Raw genomic sequence first — 27502 nt, 5'->3', positions numbered from 1 at the left:
TGGAATGTTAGGTCCATGAATCAAGGTAAGTTGGAAGTGGTCAAACAGGAGACAGCAAGAGTGAATATCAACATATTAGGAATCAATGAACTAAAGCAGATGAGAATAGATGAGGCTAGTGGAAGTAATGGACTTCCAGCCGTGCTATTTTAAGTCTTAAAAGATGATGCCGTGACAGTGCTGCACTCAGTAGGCCAGCAAATTTGGAAAACTCAGCAGTGGCCACAGGACTGGAAAAGTTCAGTTTTCATTTCAGTTCCAAAGAAGGGCAATGCAAAAGAATGTTCAAACTACTGCACAATTACACTCATTTCACATACGAGCAAAGTAATGCTGAAAATTCTCCAAGCTAGGCTTCAACAGTACATAAACCAAGACATTCCAGAGGTTCAGGCTGGATTTAGAAAAGGCAGAGGAACCAGAGATCAAACTGACAACATCTGTTGGTTCATAGAAAAAGCAAAAGAATTTCAGAAAAATATCTACTTCTTCTTTATTGGCTATGCCAAAGCCTTTGACTGTATGGATCATAACAAACTGTGGATAACTTTTAAAAAGAGTTGGGAATACCAGGCCACCTTACCTGCTTCCGAATAAATCTGTATGCAGGTCAAGAAACAACAGTTAGAACTGGACATAGAACAATGGACTGGTTCCAAATTGGGAAAGGAGTATGTCAAGGCATATGCTGGACTGGAAGAAGCACATGCTGGAATCAAGTTTGCTGGGAGAAATATCAATAACCTCAGATATGCAGATAACACCACCCTTATTGCAGAAAGCAAAGAGAAACTAAAGAGCCTCTTGATGAAAGTGAAAGAGGAGAGTGAAAAAGTTGGCTTACAATTCAGAATTCAAAAAACAAAGATCATGTGTTGCGGGCCGGCGTGAGGCACTCCGCCCATGGCAAAGGTCATGAGGAAGGAGGCTTGATATACGCAAAGGCGGGATCGAGCCTCAGGAGTCCCCCTGGAAATCCTCGAGCATCTACCCCCATAACCAGAGCCTGCCTACTTTACTACTTTGTGCTCTCACCTACACCTCTGGCTTTACGGGGGGCTGTCCCCCACCACCTCTTTGGAGAAGGAGTTAACTTAGAGCTCCAGTTAATAATAATTCCTGGGCGTGATAGGAGTGTTTTAACCTACAAACTCCTCTGAAGGTTCTCTAGCCTGCCTGACAGGCTTGTCCGGCCACATGTGATTGCTCACAGCCTCCCAACTGTGAGAGGCACGAGATGCTTTAAACCTTCTAAAAACAGGTTCTTTAGAAAAGTTAGAAAATTATTAGTATAAGTGTAATGGGCTGATTAGAAATCATATTGGTGAAGGGTTTTTCATTTGTTGAGCTGATGTTTACTGCTAAGTCTCCACATCCCCTGCCCTTATACACATTAATGAATATATAGAAGAAATAAGTATTAACCTTTGATATAAATCACGTTAGACCTTAGGCTAAGTAAATTCTTTCCTTAACTAAAACCCACTACACCCTCACCCTATAGGAATGTAACTTTATTTGGGTGGCATCTGTTTTAAGAATAATCACCCCTGGAGTAATAAGTGTCCTGGTTGACTGACCCGCTGTCACAAGGAGAGGGTCGTAAATTGTCAGCAGGCCCCCTGGCCAGAAGATGATGTAACACCCCTAAGACCTCTGTATACATTTGTATGAAGCACCTGACTTTGATAAAAGTCAGGACTGCTGACCCTGCATGACTTTTGCATAACATCTCAGTGTATAAAAGTAGACCATGGAAAATAAAGAATTGGGATCAGTTCCTCGAAAGACTGGTCTCCCCATGTCTCTCTCTCTCTCACTCTGGTTGAGTCTCCATCTGGAGCGCGGAACCCACCATGCTTACTAATTATGCCTGGGCTTCTAAGATCCGACCGGGGAGGCCTCAGTGTCTCCTCTCCTTCGGGAGAACGAAAGGACGCCTGTGGCCTACGTAAGTGGTGCAAGCTTCTTGTCTTGAAGTTTTATTGGTCCCCCGCGTAAACCAAGCTACTCAGCCTCTTTTCTCCACTGAATTTTCCTACTGAGCTATCCTTATTCTATTACTCTTTGTATCCTTAATTAAAGTGTAATTAAGCACTTGTTTCCTGACCCTCGCCTATGCCGTCTCTCCTTCGAATACCCTGGATCAGCTGGGGCTGGACCCCGGCAATCATGGCATCTGGTCCCATCACTTCATGGCAAATAGAAGGTGAAACAATGGAAACAGTGGCAGACTTTTTATTTTCTTGGGCTCTAAAATCAGTGCAAATGGTGACTTCAGCCATGAAACTGAAAGATGCTTACTCCTTGAAAGAAAAGCTATGATCGATCTAGACAGCATATTAAAAAGCAGAAACATTACTTTGTCAACAAAGGTCTGTATAGTCAAAGCTTTGGTTTTTCCAGTAGTCATGTATGGATGTGAGAGTTGGACCATAAAGAAGGCTGAGTGCCAAAGAATTGATGCTTTTGAACTACGTTGGAGAAGACTCTTGAGAGTCCTTTGGACTGAAAGGAGATCAAATCAGTCAATCCTAAAGTAAATCAGTCCTGAATATTCACTGGAAGGACTGATGATGAAGCAGAAGCTCTAGCACTTTGTCCACCTGATGTGTATAACTGATTCATTAGAAAAGACCCTGATACCCGAAAGGATTGAAGGCAGGAGAAAAAGGTAAGAACAGAGGATGAGATGGTTGGATGGCATCACTGACTCAATGGACATGAGTTTTGGCAAGCTCCAGGAGATGGTAAGGACAGAGAATCCTGGCGAGCTGCAGTCCATGAGGTCACAAAGTGTTGGATAGAACTGAGTGACTGAACAGCAACAACAACAGTATGTACTAGGTTTCATATGAGACATTGAACATTAGAAAGGTCAAGACTGTTATGGACTTACACTTCTGAAGCTTGAAACTTACCTTTGACAGACAATAAGTATGCAAACCAGTGAATAAATAAATGATTACAAATCAAAATATATGTTATGAAGGGAATGAATATGATGAAATAATAGAATATGATAAGACAGCACCAAGAAGAAAGTACAGTCAGGAAAATCTTTTAGACTGAGGTAAAATATATGAAAAGTTTCCATGTAAATGCTTTGAGTTTGAGATTGAGAATGAGTATTCTAGTTATAGACATCTAGGTGAAGGAACTCTGCGAGCAGTGAAAGAAACTTGACTCTTCAGAGAACTATATGGAAGGCTGTGTTGAAAAAAAAAAATAGTGAAAGAGAGGGAGATGGAATGGGAATAACTTAGACTGTCAAGAGCCATATTTTTCAGGGTGCAGTGGAAGGTCTTTTAATGTGTAACCACCACCCCCATTCTCTGCTCCTTCCTTGCCTAGTGATAGATAATAGCTTGGTTCTTATATGTAAAAACACAGCTTTTTTTATTTGTATTAATGATATGAGATAATTCAAACCTTCATTCTTATACCCCATTGATTCTCCTCTCTACTTAATCCCCAGGAGAACTTTGGTGGTTTGAGTTTATCTTAGGTCCTGCATTGAAAAGCAAAGGCAGAATTCCAAGATGGACCCTCCAGATTCCCAGTCCTTGGTTGTTCACTAAAACATCAATTCTAGATTCTGATGTGAAGGGATTTTGCAGATGTATTTTAAGTCCCAATTCAATGCACTTTAAGTTAAGGAAATTATCTGTGTATTCTGACCTAACTACTCAAACCTTTTTAAAACAGAGTTTTCCTTGGTTCATTGTGTAAGAGAATATCAGAGATTTGAAACATTGATGGACATTCAATGTGCCACTGATGGCTTGAAGATTAAAGGACTTCAGAGAGGCCTCTAGGAGTTAGGAGCAACCCCCTGTCAACAGACAGCAATGATCCTCAGTCCTGCAACCACAGGGAATGAATTCTAGCAACAGGAATGAGCTGAACATGAGAATGGGTTTTCCTCAGGGCGTACTTTTGACCCATAGTACTATAAGTTAAAAAATAGAAGTTACTTTAAGCTCTTTTTTTTTTAATTTTATTTTATTTTTAAACTTTACATAACTGTATTAGTTTTGCCAAATATCAAAATGAATCCACCACAGGTGTACAAGCTCTTATATTTATGGTAAGTTCTTATACAGCAATATAAAGCAGGAAGTATGGTTTTGCTTCACATTGGTCTTTATATCCTACTTCTCTAAGTAAACTGTTTCTGACTCCTTTAGGTGCTGTACCGATTATCTAAACTGTATTCTTAACCTCATGGGAAAATACATGGGTAAAAGAATTGAGAGGACAGGTGACTTTTTTTTTTTTAATTACCCATATCCAACTACCTTCCCAGATTCATAGGAAAGTCAACTATTATTTTTCTCCCATATGGCAGTAGTGCAGCTTGAAAGATGTAATATTCCATTTTCTAACTTCTTTACATGATAAGTAGGCATCATTTTCTGTGATCATGAATGCTAAAAACTCCAGAGAACATATGCCAGCTCTTTCTAGGAATTTTTTCACTCTTCTGTACACCTAGTGCCTATTGGAAATAAGATGTGAAAGCTGTCTTTCCTTCTCAGAGGCTTTCCCAATTTCCATGACTGATTTTCTTGGGCCCTCCTCATACTAATGGGGAATGGGGGATTCCCCATCCCTCCCCATGTAGAAGGTAAGAGAAAAATGAGGATTTTTATAATCCTATGAATTCCTTTTAATCTCTAGTTTTCTCTTACATAGGCTGCAATGATGGGATAAATGGTGATATTGGAAAGATAAGTTGGGTACCATTTAATATCTGGTAAGGACATTTTGTTGTTGTTCAGTGGCTAAGTCACATCCAACTCCTTGAGACCCCATGAACTGCAGCATGCCAGGCTTCCCTACCTTTCAGTAAATCCCAGAATTTGCTCACACTCATATCCATTGAATCAGTGATGCCATCCAACCATATCATCCTCTGTGACCCTTTCTCCTCCTGCCTTTAATTGTTCCCAGTATCAGGTTCTTTTCCAATGAGTCAGCTCTTTGCATCAAATGGCCAAAGTTTTGGAACTTCAGTATCAGTCCTTCCAATGAATATTGAGAAAATATTGATTTCCTTTAAGATTGACTGTTTTGATCTCTTTGTTGTCCAAGGAACTCTAGAGTCTTCTCCAGCACCACATTCAAAAGCATCAATTCTTCTGTGCTCAGCCTTTTTTATGGTCCATATCTGTACATGACTACTAGAAAAAGCATAGCTTTAACTATACAGGCCTTTGTCTGCAAAGTGATGTTTCTACTTTTTAATACACTGTCTAGGTTTGTCATAGCTTTTCTGCTAAGGAGCAAGTGTCTTTTAATTTTGTGGCTGCAGTCACTGTCTAAAGCGATCTTGAAGTCCAAGAAAATAAAATCTGTCACATTTATAGATGATAACTAACTATAAATTATTTGGATACCTGTCAACCTTTGAATTTGGATACATTTTTTGTGAGCTAAAGTATACTTATTTTTTAAAACCCTTTTATAGATATTTTTACTGAGTGAATAATATGATCTGATTTATGATTTCTAAAGGTCACTCTACTCAGAAAAAAATAGTTTGCAGGAAAGTGAGATTGAACATGCAACACAAGTTAGGTAACTTTGTGGGTAACCTAGGTCTTGCTATTTAATGGATGACCCAAGGAATAGCAGGAGCAATTCACCTGGGAACTTGTAGGAAATGGTGAATCTCAGACCTTACATCAACTTACTAAAGCAGAAATATATATTTTAACAATTTCCAGATAATTTGTATGCTCATTAGAATTTGTGAAAGAAATGTCTAGGTGAGACATTGCTTTGGCTCACCAAAGCTTTGGCTAGAGTGATGAGCTAGAGGAACAGATACAGAATATATTTTTGAGAGAGAATTTTCTGATGATTTGAGTGTGATGAGTCAGGAAAAGGATGGAATCCAGAAGGATGACTCATTTTTAGCTTGAGAAACATAATGGAAGTTCATGATATTTGGAGAGGAATATCCTTGGTGGAAATTAGGAACAAGAGTTCCCATTAGGCCACATCAAGTTAAAATTATCAAGAAAATATCTTTATTGCTAAACCCAGACTCATGCCTACCTCCCGCTGCCTACTACTCCCTACTACTCCTACTACTACTCTTTATGCTTCAGCCTTACCCCTAGTTGAGAATGTGTGATTAGTCTGGTCAATTCCAATCCTTAGTGGACCATTTCTATGCTTTCATATTTTTTTTTAAACAAGTATAAGTTTACCAAAAATGTTGTTGTATTTATTTGTCCTTTTACTTGCCAATTCTATTCTTGTAATTATGATTTAGTTAATAGTAATTCTTTCCTTTGTTCTTTCTTCTATCTTCTCTGAGCTAAAATTATTGTCCAAACAAGGCAAAACCATTTCAGATTTTCATTCTAAAGAATGTTAGATTTTTTAAAGGATAATAACCAAGTGATTGTTTAGAAAAAGAAAAATAAAAAAGCAAATACAATAGAAATCACTTCTGTGTCTAATATAATCTTCATTTTCTTTTGTACAGCTTTCAAAATCAATGACAACTATACAAAAATCAGTCCTAATTCTGAAAGGGTTAATAGGCAATTTGTGAATACCCATTGGTAGTTGTGGGTAATCATCTCTAATTAGACTATATTAGACAGTACATCTTTTTAATTGCTATGTGTTTTCTGGCTTCCTGGTCAACAAGGAGATACAAACTAACACCTAAAAGCACAATACATCACCATTGCCAGGGCAACATCATTGGTAATAAATCCCGAGGCAGAGCATCAGAAGGATTTGGTGATTTCCATGGTGGCTAAGGGAAAAATAAAAAGTGATTCTCTAAGGTGGGCTACAAAAAGGCTACAAAATGCTATCAAATATCCCTTTCAATGTGCACTATTTTATTAATAACACTGTGTATTTAATGAGTTTCCCTCTATGGAGGTTTCTTTCTTGTTCTTTCTTGAGCTGCATTAAGAATAAGTATGGAAAAACTGGTTCAAACAACAAGGTCCCAGCCTCCTTTTAAAATTTAAAACAATTAAAAAGTAAAATATCCATTTTTGGCCTTTGATATTGCAATATCTAGTGTTTATACAGATACTGTTCATATTCTGATTTGAATTTGAGGAAGCAAAGGTTCTGAAGGGCTCCAGATCATTCCACTAATAAGTTGCATAGCTGGAATTAAAACCCATGCAGTCTGACGCTTGAACTTTATTCTTAACCTCATGCTAAAACTGCCTCAACTGGAATATGTAACACACATACACAAACACCCCCCCACACACACACACAGAGTTCTGTACACAAAGCAGGGATAGGATCATTTCACTGATGTCACAAAAATTTGTTCTCTATTTTTGAATGGTTCAGAATGATTTGCATGTCATATTAGATAAATTCTCATGATTATATGTCTATCAGTCTTTTTCCTTAGAAAAAACATGTAAACACATATAGTTTGCATGTTTTGAAATTACAAAAATGAGCATCTTTAATCATGATTGAATGATTGTAAATAATATTTATATAGCCGTTTCTTGAAAGTGTATCTCTTGATTAGATGCAATAAAAATCTTTGCAAATATTTGCTTAAAAATTTCTACTATGATAATTTGGTAAGGCTGGGATAGAAGTCAGAGGATATAGTAATTTCCAATATAGTTTACCACAATTTTTTAAAAATTTACATCATGTTTAATATGACACACAAGGCACAAAGTACAGGCTGGCTTAGGGTCATGCACATTATAGATACTAAGCAAATCTATTTCCCAAAGTATCTACTAGTCTTGAGGTAATGGTTTCCTCCTCCAGACCCCTTCTAAGGATGCAGTGCTTCTCAGTGGGGTTTTTGTTAGCATATTCAATGAGATAACTCTTCATTCTGTGTAGCTTTCACACATATTGTAGGACATTTAGCATGTATGTCCCCTGGTCACTGTAAGCCAGTGATAACTGAAACTGCCCTCACATTTCCAAATCGCCTTGATGAAGAACAACCAAAGGAATTATGGGAAAATAAAGAATAAAGATTTCTATCACTTGCCTATCACTTTCTCTCCTTCTCCATATATAACAAACCAGTATAAGCACTCAATAGGAGGTGCCCATTAAAAGGCAGGAAAATGCCTATAACATATAATTGAGAAAAAGATGAAAAGAAGCAAATAATAATAACACCTTCTCTCAAGAAAGACACTCATGATCCAGGCATCCCCCATCATTATGGATGCAAATGATTGGAGACAGCATATTAATGATCACTTTTGCACCATGACTAGGTGGCTTGTAGCACTGTCTTTTCCAGTAGTTTGTTTTTTAAAGTGAATGCTGTAGAAAAAAAAAAAAAAAGAGTGTACTGTCATGGAGCATCATCCAAAAGGTTGTGAACAACAGTATCTTCACTTTCTGACAAGGCTTCAGTCCTGCCTTTCCAACCCAGGGTCTGAACCCAGATCTCCTGCATTGAAGGCAGATTCTTTATGGTCTGAGCCACCAGGGAAGTTCTGACTAACACACAATCCTACCATAGTCTATTTTGCATGACTTTCTGCAAAAGGACATTGCTTTTGCCTATCACAGCTGGGTCTGGTGGTCACAGGGCACTCTCTACTAGGGTTTGGGAGTTTAATTCTTATTAATTGATGGGCTTCATTATAATTACACAGAGCATAATAGCACTTTGAGATGTAAATATTTTCAAATGTATTCTAAGAAGTATAAAATTATCTCTAATTCAGTGTCTATCTAAAACCAAAATCTTAAACACAGTCTATATCTTAAATAATTTAATCTAAATTTAAGCATATTCAGAATAATTCTCAGTTTAACTTTCCTTACATGAAATCCTGTACAGAGCACTTAAAGCAATTATCATCTATATAGGTTATATTAATCATGGGCCAACATGTCAAATTTTCTTTTGTTATCTTGAATTGTTATTGGAAGTTACTTAACTTTTCATAGATTGTAACTGTAAATAATCAAAAACTGCTTTATTTGTCTTTGTGTTAACCACAGTTCCCGGCACAAGACTAGGAGAGAGAATGCTCAACATATATGTTTTATTTAAAATATGTGTATTTTCCTTAAGTTTTCAGACATGATCTTCTGTGAAATCTCTTCATTCCTTTGCACTCCTCTAAAGTCAATTATTAAGACAACTATGCTCCATGTCAATAAGATGTACAGCATTATGATTTCCAGTCCACTTCATTACTAGACTTGGCACTGTCTGTTTTTCTTTTAACAAAATGCTAACAGATAAAGTACTAAGGATATTAGAAAGTACATTGCTGTAGGAGCTGTTGTTATTGAGGGCAAAAAGGAAAAGAGTTTATACATTCCCCAGAAATATTAATAATTAAAGATTTCCTCAAATTAGACTCACCTTGTAGCTGAAACTATATCTTTTCTTAAAGCTTTTGCCATGGTTTCTGCTTGAAGCCTTATTATGCAACTTAATCATAGGTGCCATGACAACTCAAGGTGTTTAAAATGCATTTATTGTGATGAGTTGACACATGGTCAGTTTTCAATTACATTAATTTAATTAAATTGCTAATAATGATAATATCAATGAAACTTCATTTGTTTTTCATATATAAATCACAACCGAATCTGGAACTACTTTAGAAACAGTTCACTCAAACCAGTATCATTAATTTGTATGAGAGAGTATTTTTTAGTAACTGTGTCCTATTCTTTTAATTTTTAAGGAATGAAAGTATTGTCCTGAATATCGAATAACCAAAGAGCAATTTATATTACTGACTGTTAGGGCTTGCCTTAAGCAAAATTATGAACATTCTACAAAGACCAAAAGGTACCAGTTGCCCTTATGAAAGCATATGCATTTGTTTTCAGGTACATCCATTAGTAATTTCTTGCTTGAGCCTGTTTCTGGTTCACGTGTCACATTCTCATCTAATATGCCATATTACTATCAAATCTACTCTGTCTTGTGTCATATCTGCTTAGAGTCCTTCTTTCTTAAGAAACTAACTAATATAATAAACACTAGCTAATGGTTTCACACATAAATTCATTACCCCATTCCAGGAAACATATTTATTCTTTGAAAGAAGTTTAGTGGAAACCTGATCATTTGCTCTCCTCTTTTTGGTAGATTTCCAGAGTAGTGGCTAAGCGCTGAGCATACTTAATCCTCATTCTGAAGAATATGACTGGAAACAGGGTGCTTTCCACAAGTGGTCAGGATTTTTTGTCACCTGACTGGGCTGCCATGATATAACATATTAGACTAGGAATCTGCACCCTAGCAAAACAAATGATTCTAAACTATCTTGTAACAAGAATGCTACTTTGTTGCCTCAAATAGTGTTGCCTCAGAGTAAGGAGTGACTAACATATCATTAGATCCCATCTCTTGGGGAATTTGAACATGAAGCAGAGAGCAAAAGAGGGAATCATAGTTGGAGATAATAGAATCAAACAGTAGTCATAAATGTAGAAAATTAGAAAAGAGGGAGAGTGGGTTCTTGTGTTGCTAAATATTTGGAGTAAGGCTATCACATGTTCTCTATTGAGGGACAAGAGGGCTTCATAGGTAGCACAGTGATTAAAATCAACCTGCCAACATGGGGCATAAGAGATGCAATTTGACCCTTGGGTTGGGAAGATCGTCTAGAAGAGGAAATGGCAATCCACTACAGTATCCATGGCTGGAAAAGTCCATGGACATTGGAGCTGGTGGGCTATCATCCTTGAGGTCACAAAGAGTGGGACACAACTGAGTGACTGAGCACATATTCACCAAGAGACTGGAAGCTGACTAGGTCACTGATCATTAAAGCTGATACTGGTGCTTCAGAACTGTTGCTGCATCCTGGAAGGCAAAGGGTGCTGAGTGAAGTTTCCTGGTGAGACACTTTCTTGGATTCTGTTTTTTCCATGTAGCTTTATAACCCCCCTTTGCATGTGGTAACACATCATTGTTCTAATGTACAGTTGACTGCTGAACAATCAAAGTGGTTAGGGGCACCCAGCCTTTCCCCAGTTGAAAATCTATGTATAACTTTATAGTCAATCCTCTATTGCATGGTTCCACCACCTCAGTTCAACCAGCTGCAAATAGTAGAGTAATGCAGTATTTACTGGAAAAAAAAAACCTGCCTGTAAGTAGACCTGCAAAGTTCATACCCATATTGTTCAGTAGTCACCTGTAAACTGTAAAATCTCAGCTAATAGACTTCCTCTATTGGTCCTTTCACAAGTGTACATTTTTTCTAGCATTATCCCTGCAAAGGCCTGTAATTTCATACCAGAGCTCATGAGATACCCTTGCTGATAACTCATTGCCACTACTGATTTCATCTACAACACAGGTAACCTCCAATTTATAAATTCAAAGCCCTGGTGCTTTTGGATTAAGACTTTGTTTAACTTGATATTAACTGTCATTATGCATAATTATAGAAACATTGCTGCTATTGAATGATATTTTTATCTTTATTTTTCTTCCTGAATCTTTGTTGTTGCTTGGTTGCTAAGTCATGTCTGTCTCTTTTGTGGTCCCATGGACTGTAGCCTGCTAGGCTTCTCTGTCCATGGGGTTTCCTAGGCAAGAACAGGAATGGGTTGCCATTTCCTTCTCCAGGGTAACCTTCCCTACCTGTGTCGCCTGCATTGGCAGGGAGATTCTTTACCACTGAGCACCTGGGAAGCCCAGGTCAATCTTTATTTGTATCAGTAACATTTAGTAAATTCTTAAGGAATACAGAATATTATTTTTACTAAATTTGGAAACAGACACTATCCATGCTTCACCCATATGCCCTTGACATTCATCATAGGTATATACTGGACTGCATGAGGGTCTCCCCTGACAGTAAATGTGTGCTCAGCCCCCCACATGGAGTATGTGAAAAATACTGCTGACCGAACCCACCCTGAAGCTGCCTTCTGCTGATGAATGAGAGTTGGCAAAAATAGACACCAAATTTCTGGGCCCTCTGTGTTGGATCGTGTCTAACTCAGGCAAGGTATGTTATATATGGTATTTCAGATGTTCTAGTGGAACTGACTCGCAGCTGGTAAAAGTGATCAGTTCAGTTCAGTCACTTAGTCATTTCCTACCCTTTCCAATTTCATGGACTGCAGTATGCCAGGCTTCCCTGTCCATTACTGACACCCAGAGCTTACTCAAAATAATACCAATTGAGATGGTGATGCCATCTAACCATCTCATCCTATGCTATCCCCTTCTCCTCCTGATTTCAATCTTTCCCAGAATTGAGTCATTCTTCACATCAGGTGGCCAAAGTATTGGAGTTTCAGCTTTAGCATCAGTCCTTCCAATGAATATTCAGGACTGATTTCCTTTAGGACTGACTGGTTTGATCTCCTTGCAGTCCAAGGGACTCTCGAAAGTCTTCTCCAACACTACAGTTCAAAAGCATCAATTCTTCCACACTCAGTTTTCTTTATGGTCCAACTCTCACATCCATGCATGACTACTGGAAAAACCATAGTTTTGACTAGATGGATCTTTGTCAGCAAAGCAATGTCTCTGCTTTTTAATATGCTGTCTAGGTTTATCACAGCTTTTCTTCCAAGGAGCAAGCATCTTTCATTTTCATGGTTGTAGTTACCATCGGCAGTGACTTTGGAGCCCAAGAAAATAAAGTCTGTCACTGTTTCCATGGTTTCCCCATCTATTTGCCATGAAGTGATGGAACCAGATGCCATGATCTTTATTTTTTGAATGTTGAAAATAAGTCAGCTTTTTCATTCTGCTCTTTCACTTTCATCAAGAGGCCCTTTATTTCCTCTTTACTTTCTTCCATAAGGGTGATGTCATCTGCATATCTGAGGTTACTGATGTTTCTCCCAGCAATCTTGATTCCAGCTTGTGCTTCATCCAGCCCAGCATTTCACATGATGTACTCTGTATATAAGTTAAGTTAGCAGGGTGACTATATACAGCCTTGTCATACTCCTTTCCCAATTTGGAACCAGTCTGTTGTTCCATGTCCAGTTCTAACTCTTGCTTCTTGACCTGCATACAGATTTCTCAGGAAGCAGGTCAGGTGGTCTGGTATTCCCATCTCTTGAAGAATTTTCCTCAGTTTGTTGTGATCCACACAGTCAAAGGTTTTGGCATAGTCAATATAGCAGAAATAGAACTATAGTTTTTGGAACACTCTTGCTTTTTCTGTGAACCAACAGATGTTGGCAATTTGACCTCTGGTTCCTCTGCCTTTTCTAAATCCAGCTTGAACATCTGGAAGTTCCTGGTTCATGTACTATTGAAGCCTGGCTTGGATAATTTTGAGCATTACTTTACTAGTGTGTGAGATTAGTGCAATTGTGCGTTAGTTTGAACATTCTTTGGCATTGCCTTTCTTTGGGATTGGAATGAACACTGACATTTTTCAGTCCTGTGGCCTCTGCTGAGTTTTCCAAATTTGCTGGTCTACTGAGTGCAGCATTTCCACAGCATCATCTTTTAAGACGTGAAATAGCTCAGCTAGAACTCCATTATCTCCACTAGCTTTGTTCATAGTGATGCTTCCTAAGGTCTACTTGACTTCACATTCCAGGGTGTCTGGCTCTAGGTGAGTGATCACACCACCTAGAAAGTGATATCTCACTTATTAATGTGCTAAATTGGCTTTCTTATCTTTCTTGTCTTCTTTCCCTACTCTTGTACTGACACCTTCAGAACTGTCAAAAATATTGTCTCAGAGTCTATTTCTGGGGAATCCAACTGAAAATACTCTGTTCCCTTTCAACACCATTTTATAGTTGGAACTTAGGCAAATCTCTCATATACAAAAAGCATGACATTTCTTTATTTTAAGAGTAAATGTGTAAATCTCTTTCTGGTAGTCTGAAATGAAGAGATACAGTTGGCAAATCATAGTATATATGTATGTCTTAATAGACAAACCTCTTTCACTCTTCACAATATTATTAAAGGTCTCTATTTCAAATAACATTTGATATCATTAGTTCTTCAAAGTTTTAAACAAAGGTATATTCTGGTTGTAATTAAGGCATAATTATTCCTTTCTGTCATTGTAAAAAAGTGTCTTTGATAGTTGCTTTTTTTTCTTTTTCACTTTGTTGTTTATATGGGGGCTTCAGAGGCATAGCCAAAAATTAACAAAATATAGAAAATAAAAGTGTCTGAGACTGTGAATTATTTTCTATTAATGCCAGTATAATCTTATAATAGAAATAGTATTAATATATGTTATATATGTATTAAAACATTTATTGACTGACCAAAAAAAAGGATATAGAAATTTGCATTTTATACTTTTGGCAACTCATTTGCATTTTGCCCAAGTATTTGTAAAATACTTTTATAAAAGCAAGGATTTTTTTATGATTATTAGTTTTTTAACATTTACATGTAGAGGAATGTTACTAGAAAGGGCTTTCTTTTCAACATCTTGTGCTAGAGGTATAATATGAATACTTTATTAGCTGTCAACAGATTGGCTTATAGACATGTGCCTATGCTTCTGTTTAAAACATTATGTCTCCCAGAAATATATTTGCTAGCTAGAGGCATTTTGACATGTGCACATCTCTTGATGCCTGCAATAATAAGCAACACCAAATGTAGACAGGTAAAATGTGACATCACAAGAGCAGAATATGGGAATGAGCATACTAAGGCAAATATCACATATCTTTCATTTCTAGTAACAAATAATGTCAACAAGAAGAGCTCAATTATTTTGCTCAAATTGAAAAATACAAAGTGAATAAATACTTTAAAAATAGTCTTATTTAGGGAAACACTATTGCCTGTAACTGAAAAACTGAAGATACATGTCAGATTGTGACAGCATATTTTCCAATACACCCTTTCAAACATAAAATCTAATCATGTTCACCCTTTCCCATGCCATTTAATCCCTCTCCTTGATATATCCTGCTTCCCCAAATGCTATAATGAAAACCAGGGTTCATGGCAAAACTCAAGCCTCTCTGAGCTCCCTTATCTCTCATTAGTTGAACGCAGCTTTGTAAAATTTTATTCCTTTAGCCCTCTCCTGTGGCCTAAGTGAAATTCAGACATCTATTGTTATAAAAAATGTAAAGGGAATAGCAGCGTAATTTCCTCCCAAAGGAAATATCGTGCAGTTTAATAATATATTGGGAACATGTGGCCAGGTCAGCCTGTTATTTATCCTTTTGCCTAGGCTATTTTATTTAGAAGTCAGCAGAAATAGAACAAGAACATTCTATATAGAATATTTCACTTGTCATTTACCAGTTTCTGTGTTAAAAAGAGACTGAAGAAAATTATTTTCCATATTTCTGATTTGATTTGCTTTTGCTTGAACTGGATAGAGATTAAGAATAAAATGGAAAATATTTAGAAAAGTACTGAAATCAATTTTGATATGGAATATTGGAGCATAGATTTTGAATACTTAAACTTCTCAATAAATGGAGTAGGCTGCCTAGTAAGTCAGTGAAAAAGCTGCTAAAAGGAATGTTTAAAGCATTGTCATATATACTGTAGAAGAAAGGACTTCTGTCTTAGAATATCTCTGTCCTCTGAAAGAATTTTTTCTTCTGGGATCTAATATGATGTTCTTTTCTAAGTATTATATGGGTATATTTCTTAATTTTTCTACTGAGATGTAACTGGAGAGTTATTTACATATTTTACTATTTTTTTTCATCAGAGAGCTTTTTTCAGACTAGACTCTTAATAAACATATTTATTTTAGTAACAATAATATTACTATATATGATTTATTAGAAAATATCTTATACAGTTAGCATTGATTATTTTATTAAATATTTATGAAAATGGCAGGAGGCAAGTATTATTTTTTGTCTAACTTCATCAAAGAAAATAACCATCATGGATTAGCCTATATGAATAAATATATGGTAATTAGTAAGTAAACATATGGATAAATGAATGTATAAATTAGAAGTTAGAAGATTATATATTTAATATGTTATATGTATGAACATAAAAGCCTTATGTGTTTTTTCTATGAATATAAGAGCTATTTATTAAAGTTTAATTAAATAATTATATATATTATTATCATTACTCCTATAATTTTCCATTTTAGCATCCTTTGCATTGCTTATCACAGGTGTATCAGTTCAGTCATTCGGTCATGTCCAACTGTTTATGACTCCATGGACTGCAGCTCACCAGGCTTTTCTGTCCATCACCAAATCTGGAACTTGCTCAAACTCATGTCCATCGAATTTTTGATGACATTCACCCATCTCATCCACTTCATCCCCTTTTTCTCCTGCCTTGAATCTTTCACAGCATCAGGGTCTTTTCCAATGAATCAGTTCTTAGCATCGGTATTGGAGTTTCAGCTTCAGCATCAGTCCGTGCAATGAATATTCAGGACTAATTTCCTTTAGGATTGACTTGTTTGATCTCCTTGCAATCCAAGGGACTCCCAAGAGTCTTCTACAATACCACAGTGCAAAACCATCAATTCTTTGACACTCAGATTTCTTTATGATCTAGCTCTCACATCCATTCATGATTACTGGAGAAACCATAGCTTCGACTAGGCAGAGCTTTGTCAGCAAAATAATGTCTCTGCTTTTTAAATGCTGTCTAGATTGGTCATAACTTTTCTTCCAAGGAGTAAGTGTCTTTTAATTTCATGGGTGCAGTTACCATCTGCAGTGACTTAGGAACCCAACAAAATAAAGTTTGTCACTGTTTCCATTGTTTCCCCATCTATTTGCCATGAAGTGATGGGACCAGATGCCATGATCTTCATCTTTTGAATGTTGAGTTTTAAGCCAGCTTTTTCTCTTTCGTCTTTTACTCTTTAATTCCTCTTCACTTTCTACCATAAGGGTGGTGTCATCTGCATATATGAGGTTATTCATATTTTCCCTGCAATCTTGATTCCAGCTTGTGCATCATGCAGACCAACACAATTTTGTATGATGTAATCTGCATATAAGTTAAATAAGCAGGGTGACAATATACAGCCTTGATGTCCTCCTTTCCCAATTTGGAACCAGTCCATTGTTCCATGTCCGGTTCTAATTGTTGCTTCTTACCTACATACAGATTTCTCAGGAGGCAGGTAAGGTAGTCTGGCATTCCCATCTCTTTCAGAATTTTCCACAGTTTGTTGTGATCTGCACAGTCAAATGATTTAGTATAGTCAATGAAGCAGAAGTAGATGGTTTTCTGTAATACTCTTGTTTTATCTATGATCCAACAGATGTTGGCAATTTGATCTCTGGTTCCTCTGCCTTTTCTAAATCCAGCTTGAGCATCAGGATGTTCATGTTTCACATACTGTTGAAGCCTCGCTTGGAGAATTTTGAGCATTACTTTACTAGCATGCGAGATGAGTGCAATTGTGCGCTAGTTAGAACATTCTTTGGCATTGTCTTTCTTTGGGATTGGAATGAAAACTGACCTCTTCCAGTCCTGTGGCCTCTGCTGAGTTTTCCAAATTTGCTGGCATTCTGAGTGCAGCACTTTAACAGAATCATCTTTTAGGATTTGAAATAGCTCAACTGGATTCCATCACCTCCACTATCTTTGTTTGTAGTGTTGTTTCCTAATGTCCACTTGACTTTGCATTCCAGGGTGTCTGGCTCTAGGTGAGTGATTGCACCATCATGGTTATCAGTGTCATTAAGATATTTGTTGTATAGTTCTCTGTATTCTTTCCTCCTCTTCTTAATATTATCTGCTTCTGTTAAGCCATATTGTTTCTCTCCTTTATTGTGCCCATTTTGCATGAAATGTTCCCTTGGTATCTCTAATTTTCTTGACAACATTTTTAGTTTTTCCTATTCTATTGTTTTCCTCTATTTATTTACATTAATCAGTTTAAAAGGCTTTCTTATCTATGCTGTCTATTCTTTGGATATCTGCATTCAGATGGGTATATCTTTCCTTTTGTCCTTTGCCTTTCCCTTCTCTTCTTTTCTCAGTTATTTTTAAGGGTCATTTCAAGATGGCATAGTAGGACATACACTCATCTTCTTCTGTGAGAACTCCAAAATTTCAACTTTCTACTGAACAACCATTGACAGGAGAACGATGAATCTCACCAAAAATAGATACACCATATCCAAGAGCAGAGGAAAAGCCCTAACAAGATGGTAAAAAGGGCAAAATCATGTTTATAATCAAACCTCATAACTGCCAGAGATGCTTGGAGGGCTCAAACAAAACCTTGTACACACCAGGACCCAGAGACCCCACAAGAGACTGAACCAGACCTGAACAAGAGACCTGCCTTTGAGTGTCTCCACTAGATGCACAGGTAGGAAGTGGCTTGCCACAGGGACAGGGGCTCTGGCTGCAGCAGACCTGGGATGAGCGGCTTGTGGCATAAATCCTCTTGGAGGAGGTTGCAAATAGCCCCACCATAGGACCACTAAGCAGACGACCCACAAACTAGAGAACAATTATATCAAAGAAGTTCTTACATTGTTGCACAAGTTCTAGGGCCCACAACAGATTCCCCAATCTGGGAGCAGGCAAAGGAACTGTGAATACCAGGGAATTTGATTTTGAAGGCCAGTGGGATTTGATTACAGAACTTCTACCAGGCTGGAGAAACAGACTCTTGGAGGGCACAAACAAAACCTTGTATGCACCAGGACTCTGGAGAAAGGAGCAGTGACTCCATAAGAGACTGAGCTATACTTGCTTATGATTGTCCAAGAGTCTCTGGCAGAGATGTGGGTTGATTGTGGCCTGACAGAGGGTCATGGGCACTGAATACAACAGTCTTGGGAGCTGTGGTGCATGCTGGTATAATTCCTTTTGAAGGAGGTCTCCATTACTGCCATAACCCCCACTATAGTTTGGCCTCAGGTCAAAGTATATGGAGGGAACACAGCCACACCTATCAACAGAAAATTGGATTAAAGATTTACTGAGCATGGCCCTGCCCATCAGAGCAAGACCCAGCTTCTCCCACAATCAGTCCCTCCCAGAAAAAAGCTTCCACAAGCCTCTTATCTTTATCCTTAGAGGGCAGGCAGAATGAAAACCATAATCACAGAAAACTAACCAAACTGATCACATGGAACACAGTCTTATCTAACTCAGTGAAACTATGAGCCAAGTCATATAGGGCCACCCAAGATGGACAGGTCATGATGGAGAGTTCTGACAAACATGGTCTAGTGGAGAAGGGAATGGAAAACCATTCAGTATTCTTGCCTTGAGAACCCCATGAACAGTATGAAAAGGCAAAAAAGGTATGACACTGAAAGATGAACTCCCAGATTGGTAGGTGCCCAAAATGCTACTGGAGAAGAGTGGAGAAATATCTCCAGAAAGAATGAAGAGGCTGAGCCAAAGCAAAAGCAACATCCAGCTGTGGATGTGACTGGTGATGGAAGTAGAGTCCAATGCTGTAAAGAACAATATTGCATAGGAACCTGGAATGTTAGGTCCATGAATCAAAGTAAATTGGAAGTGGTCAAACAGGAGATGACAAGAGTGAACATCAACATTTTAGGAATCAATGAACTAAAATGGACTGAAATGGGTGAATGTAATTCACATGACCGTTATATCTAATACCGAGGGCAAGAATCCCTTAGAAGAAATAGAGTAGCCCTCATAGTCAACAAAAGAGTCCAAAATCCAGTACTTGGGTGCAATCTCAAAAACGACAGAATGATCTCTGTTTCCAAGGCAAACCATTCAATGTTACAGTAATCCAAGTCTGTGCCCCAACCACTAATGCTGAAGAAACTGAAATTGATTGGTTGGCAATGGCACCCCACTCCAGTACTCTTGCCTGGAAAATCCCATAGATGGAGGAGCCTGGTGGGCCACAGTCCATGGGGTTGCTAAGAGTCGGATATGACTAAGTGACTTCACTTTCACTTTTCACTTTCATGCATTGGAGAAGGAAATGGCAACCCACTCCAGTGTTCTTGCCTGGAGAATCCTAGGGACGGGGGAGCCTGGTGGGCTGCCGTCTATGGGGTCGCACAGAGTCGGAAACTACTGAAGTGACTTAGCAGTAGCAGTAGCAGTATGTAGACCTGCAAGAGCTTTTAGAACTACAACCAAACAAAAGATGTTCTTTTCATCACTGGGGACTGGAATGCAAAAGTAGGAAGTCAAGAGCTACCTGGAGTAATAGGCAAGTTTGGCCTTGGAGTAAAAAGTGAAGCAGGGCAAAGGCTAACAGAGTTTTTCCAAGAGAACACACTGGTCATCACAAACACCCTCTTCCAAGAACACAAGTAAAGACTCTACACATGGACATCACCAGATGGTCAATATTAAGCTCAGATTGATTATATCCTTTGTAGCTAAAGATGGAGACGTTTCTATACAGTCTTCAAAAACAAGACCAGAAGCTGACTGTGGCTCCAATCATGAACTCCTTATTGCAAAATTCAGACTTAAACTGAAGAAAGTAGGGAAAACCACTAGACCCAAATAAAATTCCTTAACGATTATACAGTGGAAGTGACAAATAGATAGACAAGCCTCTTACCTTTATCTTTAGAGGGCAGGCAGAATGAAAACCATAATCACAGAAAACTCTGATAGAGTGCCTGAAGAACTATTGACAGAGGTTCATTACATTGTATAGGAGGCTGTGATCAAAACTATCCCCAAGTTTATTACAGGTGTATACATTAATAATTTCATCTTTGTTGCTATAAAAATGAATGACAAAGGAGAGTACAGAGATAAATTACATAGAAATTAATATGACATCTACATATTTGGATTTACCAACAGACTTTTGGCTTTGCTCCCAATTAAATTCTTTTCAGTAAACATTTAATGGCCTCTGCAAGATACTGAATAATACAATGAAACTTGCTCATTACTTAGAAGTGTAGATTGTAGACTCATTGAAAAGGTCTCTCTTGAAATTGTATGTGACATCAAATAGCTCTGCTGATTTGTTTCTTATTGGATTACTAGTTACTGGGTATTATTAAATAGCAAGGAAATTATTCTCTACTGAAAACTAGTGTGATACCCTTTGACATACTGGAAAATAATGTAACATTTTAGTAATGTTGACTATCCCTAAGGAGGGATTTATATATTTTTATTTTTCCTGTGTCATTAAGCATGATATATTGTAATTTTATAGTTGGAGGATAAATTATTTATGATTTGAGAAGGTTGCTTTTTTCTTCTTCAAGTGTTTGTTTCTTTTTCCTATCCCAGAAGGAACTAGACAATTATTTGAAGGAAAATAAAATATTTAGAGACATCAGTTACAATTCAGTGAAAGCATGAGCAGAAAGGAGACTGAGGTTTGTCAGAAACTGAATTGTTTATTAAGCAAATAACTTTTATTATCACTAAGATCAAAAGGTGTTAGTACTGATTATCAATGAAAGCTGCCATAATCTAAAGTGAAGCTTTGAATTGAAACTTCTGCCACTTTATAACAAACTTTTGTTTTTTACTCTCATTGGCTTTTTGGAACTATTATACCTTTATATTTTGAATTCACAGTTCTGTCCCTTATTTTCTCTGTGAAACTTCTTTTATTTCTTTTTTATAATTTATTTTTTAATTGGAGGATAATTGCTTTACAATGTTCAATGTTGTGTTGGCTTCTGCTATATATCAATATAAATTTTAAACTCCTTGAGTCTCTAGTTTTTCATCTCTAAATTGGCAGGCATAAAAATCAGATAATAAATAGGAAATGATTAGCATAGTGCTAGATATGTAGCTGATATTCATAAATAAGTTTTTATTTTTCCATCATTCAAATATTTTACCATTTTATATTCCAAGCTTCCATGAATCTCTTTTTTGAGTAGGCCAATTCAAAATGATGCTACTGTCTTCTAATCTCTTCTAAACTCGGTGCCATATATATTTATTATTCTGAGTCCTCATGTTTAACTCTTTCATGTACACTGAACTTTGTCTCAGAAACTGCAACTGACAAGATATAAGCCTATATTGTGGGGTTCTCTGATGACTCAGATGGTAAAGAATCTGTCTATAATGCAAGAAACTTGGATCCGATCCCTGGGTCAGGAAGATCCCCTGGTGGATGGCATGGCAGCCCACTCTAGTATTCTTGATTGGAGAATTCCATAAACAGAGGAGCCTGGTGGGCTACAGGCCATACCATGGGGTTGCAACCATGGGGTTGCAAAGAGTTGTACATAACTGAGCAACTAACACGATCTCATTGTACCAATCTAACCTTTTAGAAAATGAAGGAGATGCAAGCATTTGTCAGGATTTGGGGATTTTAGAGGCTTTTTACTCCCCACCTGGTGGAGTGCTTTCATCTCTTATACTGCCTGGTAAAGAAAACACACATTTCAGACTGAGGATCAGAGAGGCAAGCCACCTGTGAGAAGGCAAAAATATAAGTGAAGCAGATTAAAGCTCCAGACATCTTCCAAAGCAGATAAACCCAAATGTCTTTCCACATATCCTGAGCACACAAGGGCTTATTTGTGGTCATCTCTTCCTTGGCTTCCCATTATCCGAGACAGGGTTAATCCCTTTAGAATAGGCCAACTGTCACCGCAGAGCCTTTATGGTCAGGGTTCATGAGTGATTACACATTGGCTGTTGCAGTTCGTTCCTGTTTCCATCCAGATGGTATCAATATTGGTCTGAATAATGACTGCAGTTCCTGTGTGCCAACTGCCCAGACTAGACCCATCTGTATACCTGGAACTGTGGGAATTTACTTCCTTCCCTCTCTACAGGCCAAGGGGCTGCCACAGGAATAGGGGTGAGAGTATTAGGAGGATCTGCATAGTCTACAGGGCTTGGTGGCACCCACATTTCTAGAGACGGTAGGCTGAAGGAACTGGGTGCTTCACCTGCAAGAACCCAAGGGAGTCCTCACTGTCTCGCACATCATGGATCATAGGAGCTGACAGTGCTGGCAATCAGGAAGCTTACTCCATAGCTCAGGTGTGAGTCCTAGCAACTGACACTTTAGAAGATATGACAGATTGAGTACATAGAAAGTGGCCGCCATCGTGCCCTAGTAGGATGGCATATTGCCAAAGATGTCATATGCCTCTTGAAATACAATGACCTTGTTAATGCATTGACAGCATATCCTATATATTCTAAACAGTGTCCAGGACAACTGCCAAAGAAGTCTGGGGCCGTCCACCAGAGTTCTCAACCAGTGAGTGTTTGACAAAATTATTATATTGGCACCATGCACCAATTAAGCATTCTAAATATGCTTTGGTTTGTATGGACACTGTGTCTGGCCTAACCCAAGCTTTCACAGCTCACCACGCAAAGTAGGCTGCCACCAGGAGCGGGCTAGAAAGGTTGAGCACCAATAATGGATTCCCACCCTTGTTACAGACAGTGACTGAGGGTCACATTTTAAGGGTCATGATGTGCAAGAATGGACAAAAGAACATGACACTGAAAGGAGGTTTCATCTTACCTATAACTTACAAGCAGCAGGATTAGTAGAAAGGAAAAATGAAATATTAAAGCAGCAAATTGAATTGCTAATAGGTAAAACTGCCTTGGATAGGTGGACTCAAGTGCTGTTCTAGGTTTTAATACATTTGAATGATCAATCAATACAGCCTGTTGCCCCATGTGACAGTCTGGGGATCCTTGCTGAGATGCCCAGTACTCTAAAGGTACAGAAGTGGCAGGAAACAGCCATTGCCCTGTCTCAAAGTGCTGTGATTAGCCTCCAATTAAAATAAATAAATTTATATTAAAAAAAGTGCTGTGAGATCAAAGTGGTATACTGTTGAGAACACTGAGCCCCATCGTGCCTGGGAAAGGCATTATCTCCTGGAATTTGCAATGGAATGTCTCACAGAAATGGATGAGTTCCTTCATGTTGCTGTGCAAGGAGAAACTATTCAATCTCCATTGATAGCCCACTGTCCTGCTATAAGTCAGAAGTGTTGAATTGTATTTTACCTAGAATGCAATATGTATCATTGGAAGAGGAGAGAAAATGGATATGCCATTCTATATCCTGCCCCCGGTTCATCTCACATGTGATATTGCTGCCTTCCTCAGCCAACATGTATGGCATAGCAAGCATGCCAAGTTCCCCCAAATTGCCAACTCCCTCTCAAGGCCATAGGTCACATTCTACTTTCCACTGTACAATCATTTGGCCACCATCTTTGTTCCCTCCATTGATGGAATCCTTACTGAATCCACCTACCAAGTCTTAAATGATAGCTGACAAAGCCTGTCTGTACCGAACACTGAGATGTTTGTAATAAGAAAAGTTGTCCTCAAAATAGGATGGCCCTGAACCAACTTGCTACCTCATAAGGAGATACCAGTGTCTTTATCCAAACAGAATGTTACATGTTCTTATCTAATGAGCCTGCATCTTTATTAAATCACATGAGAATACAAATAACATTCTGTATGATCCAATCCAGTTTAGTGGATTTAATAAATCACTGATTTGGATCACAGGGCTCTTGGTGGAAAAAAAAAAAAAAAAGTTGAGAATCATTATCTTAGTGTGTGTGTGTGTGTGTGTGTGTGTGTGTGTATGTTCCTTTGCATTTGCTTAGGTTATCTCTGGTATATGCCTTCAGTGCAGCTGCATAGCTGCCAAATGAGCCACCTCTAGGCTCCACGCTTGCTGACCGACCATTCAGGGTACATTGCTGAAGAATGGAGCATATAAGTTTGTAAGAGCCAGTCATGAGGGAGAATGTTGGAGGCAGTCATTAAGAGGACATAACAGCTGGTTGACCCAGGGGCTAGACCCAGGCAACTGGAGGCTGCTCATCCCCTTCCCTATCCTTGGAACGTGCATTCTGCCCACTCTTCACATGGTGGGAGATATTATCAAGTATGCAAAGCTGAAAGAGTAAGCTGCAGTTGAGACCATCTGGACTGAATAAATGACTGAACCCAGTTAAGGCCTCTATATAATAAACTTAAGATTCTGTCAGGTGGGTGTGGAGATCTACCCATATTAGAGTTGCCCAAGACAAGCCTCATATGTAAAGTTCCTTACTTATTAAAACTGCAACCTACCAATCTGGAGTGATCTGCCTCTTTAGTTTCTCCTTGTCCTCTACATGTGAAAGTCAATTAACAAACCAACAAACTGCAATACATTTGGCCAGAAATCTGTTGTAGTTCTAAAAACCATTCTGTTAGAATAAGTTGAAATAAAACCAAGATGGAGCATTACTAAGAAGTGCAAAATATTTTTTGCATATAATTATTTCAATGTGATTTCCAAAAGCTTCTAAGATGTTGTTATTTTTGTTATTCCAAAGATTAGTCTTTTTTCACAAGCCGATACTGCTATATGTGATAGTCCTTTCCTTTTCTAACCTGGACTTTCAGTGTTTATTCAACCTCATTTGTATTTCTGGATCTCGTCAACTGCTTTTAGCTTGGAATCCCTCTATTGGGTTTGTTCTTAGGATCTAGTAACTGGAACCCTATTCTAGGCTGGAGTCCCTAGAAGACTCAGTTTAGTGACAGCATATGTGCAAATGCCTTATTTGCAAACCTACACTCAGCAATGAAAATAAGGAAAAAGAAGGAGAAGGAGTGTGTTTTGAAGCTGTCCACAACTCTGTGACAAGCATAACTGATCATTTATTTTAGTGGAGAGTCTTCTGAGGGAATGTGTAAACTGTTGTTTTTGTGAACAGACCATGTTGGGAGAGCAAAGAATTGTTACTGCAACTTTGTCAGCCAGACTTCAGAAGCAAAGAAAGTGCTAGAATTTGAGGAGGCATGAAATAGTGAGTACACTACTCATTTTGCATCTGACCAATGTGGCCAAGAAAATGTACTGGTCATAGCAAACACCCTCTTCCAACAACACAAGAGAAGACTCTACACATGGACATCACCAGATGGTCAACACTGAAATCAGACTGATTATGTTCTTTGCAGCCAAAGATGGAGAAGCTTTATACAGTCAACAAAAACAAGACCAGGAGCTGACTGTGGCTCAGATCATGAACTCCTTATTGCCAAATTCAGACTTAAATTGAAGAAAGTAGGGAAAACCACTAGACCATTCAGGTATCACCTAAATCAAATCCCTAATGATTATACAGTGGAAGTGAGAAATAGATTTAAGGGCCTAGATCTGATAGATAGAGTGCCTGATGAACTATGGACGGAGGTTTGTGACATTGTACAGGAGACAGGGATCAAGACCATCCCCATGGAAAAGAAATACAAAAAAGCAAAATAGCTCTCTGGGGAGGCCTTACAAATAGCTGTGAAAAGAAGAGAAGTGAAAAGCAAAGGATAAAAGGAAAGATATAAGCATCTGAATGCAGAGTTCCAAAGAATAGCAAGAAGAGATAAGAAAGCCTTCTTCAGCGATCAATGCAAAGAAATAGAGGAAAACAACAGAATGGGAAAGACTAGAGATCTCTTCAAGAAACTTACAGATACCTAGGGAACATTTCATGCAAAGATGGGCTTGATAAAGGACAGAAATGGTATGGACCTAACAGAAGCAGAAGATATTAAGAAGAGGTGGCAAGAATACACAGAACTGTACAAAAAAAGATCTTCATGACCCAGATAATCACGATGGTGTAATCACTCACCTAGAGCCATACATCCTGAAATGTGAAGTCAAGTGGGCCTTAGAAAGCATCACTATGAACAAAGCTAGTGGAGATGATGGAATTCCAGTTGAGCTATTTCAAATCCTGAAAGATGATGCTGTGAAAGTGCTGCATTCAATATGCCAGCAAATTTGGAAAACTCAGCAGTGGGCACAGATTGGAAAAGGTCAGTTTTCATTCCAATCCCAAAGAAAGGCAATGCCAAAGAATGCTCAAAGTACCACACAATTGCACTCATCTCACATGCTAGTAAAAAATTCTCCAAGCCAGGCTTCAACAATACGTGAACCATGAACTTCCAGATGTTCAATCTGGTTTTAGAAAAGGCAGAGGAACCAGAGATCAAATTGGCAACATCCGCTGGATCATGGAAAAAGCAAGAGAGTTCCAGAAAAACATGTATTTCTGCTTTATTGACTATGCCAAAGCCTTTGACTGTGTGGATCACAATAAACTGTGGAAAATTCTGAAAGAGATGGGAATTCCAGACCACCTAACCTGCCTCTTGAGAAATCTGTATGCAGGTCAGGAAGCAACAGTTAGAACTGGATATGGAACAATAGACTGGTTCCAAATAGGAAAAGGAGTACGTCAAGGCTGTATATTGTCACCCTGTTTATTTAACTTACATGCAGAGTACATCATGAGAAACGCTGGGCTGAAAGAAACACAAGCTGGAATCAAGATTGCCTGGAGAAATATCAATAACCTCAGATAATTATGGCAGAAAGTGAAGAGGAACTAAAAAGCCTCTGATGAAAGTGAAAGTGGAGAGTGAAAAAGTTGGCTTAAAGCTCAACATTCAGAAAATGAAGATCATGGCATCCGGTCCCATCACTTCATGGGAAATAGATGGGGAAACAGTGGAAACAGTGTCAGAATTTAGTTTTTTTTCAAGCTCCAAAAATCACTGCAGATTGTGATTGCAGGCAGGAAATTAAAAGACACTTACTCCTTGGAAGGAAAGTTATGACCA

The sequence above is a fragment of the Bubalus bubalis genome, chromosome 6 (genome assembly GCF_019923935.1).
Source record: "Bubalus bubalis isolate 160015118507 breed Murrah chromosome 6, NDDB_SH_1, whole genome shotgun sequence".
Taxonomy (NCBI): Eukaryota; Metazoa; Chordata; class Mammalia; order Artiodactyla; family Bovidae; genus Bubalus; species Bubalus bubalis.
The sequence above is the reverse complement of the archived record's forward strand: the minus strand, read 5'-3'. Positions refer to the sequence as shown.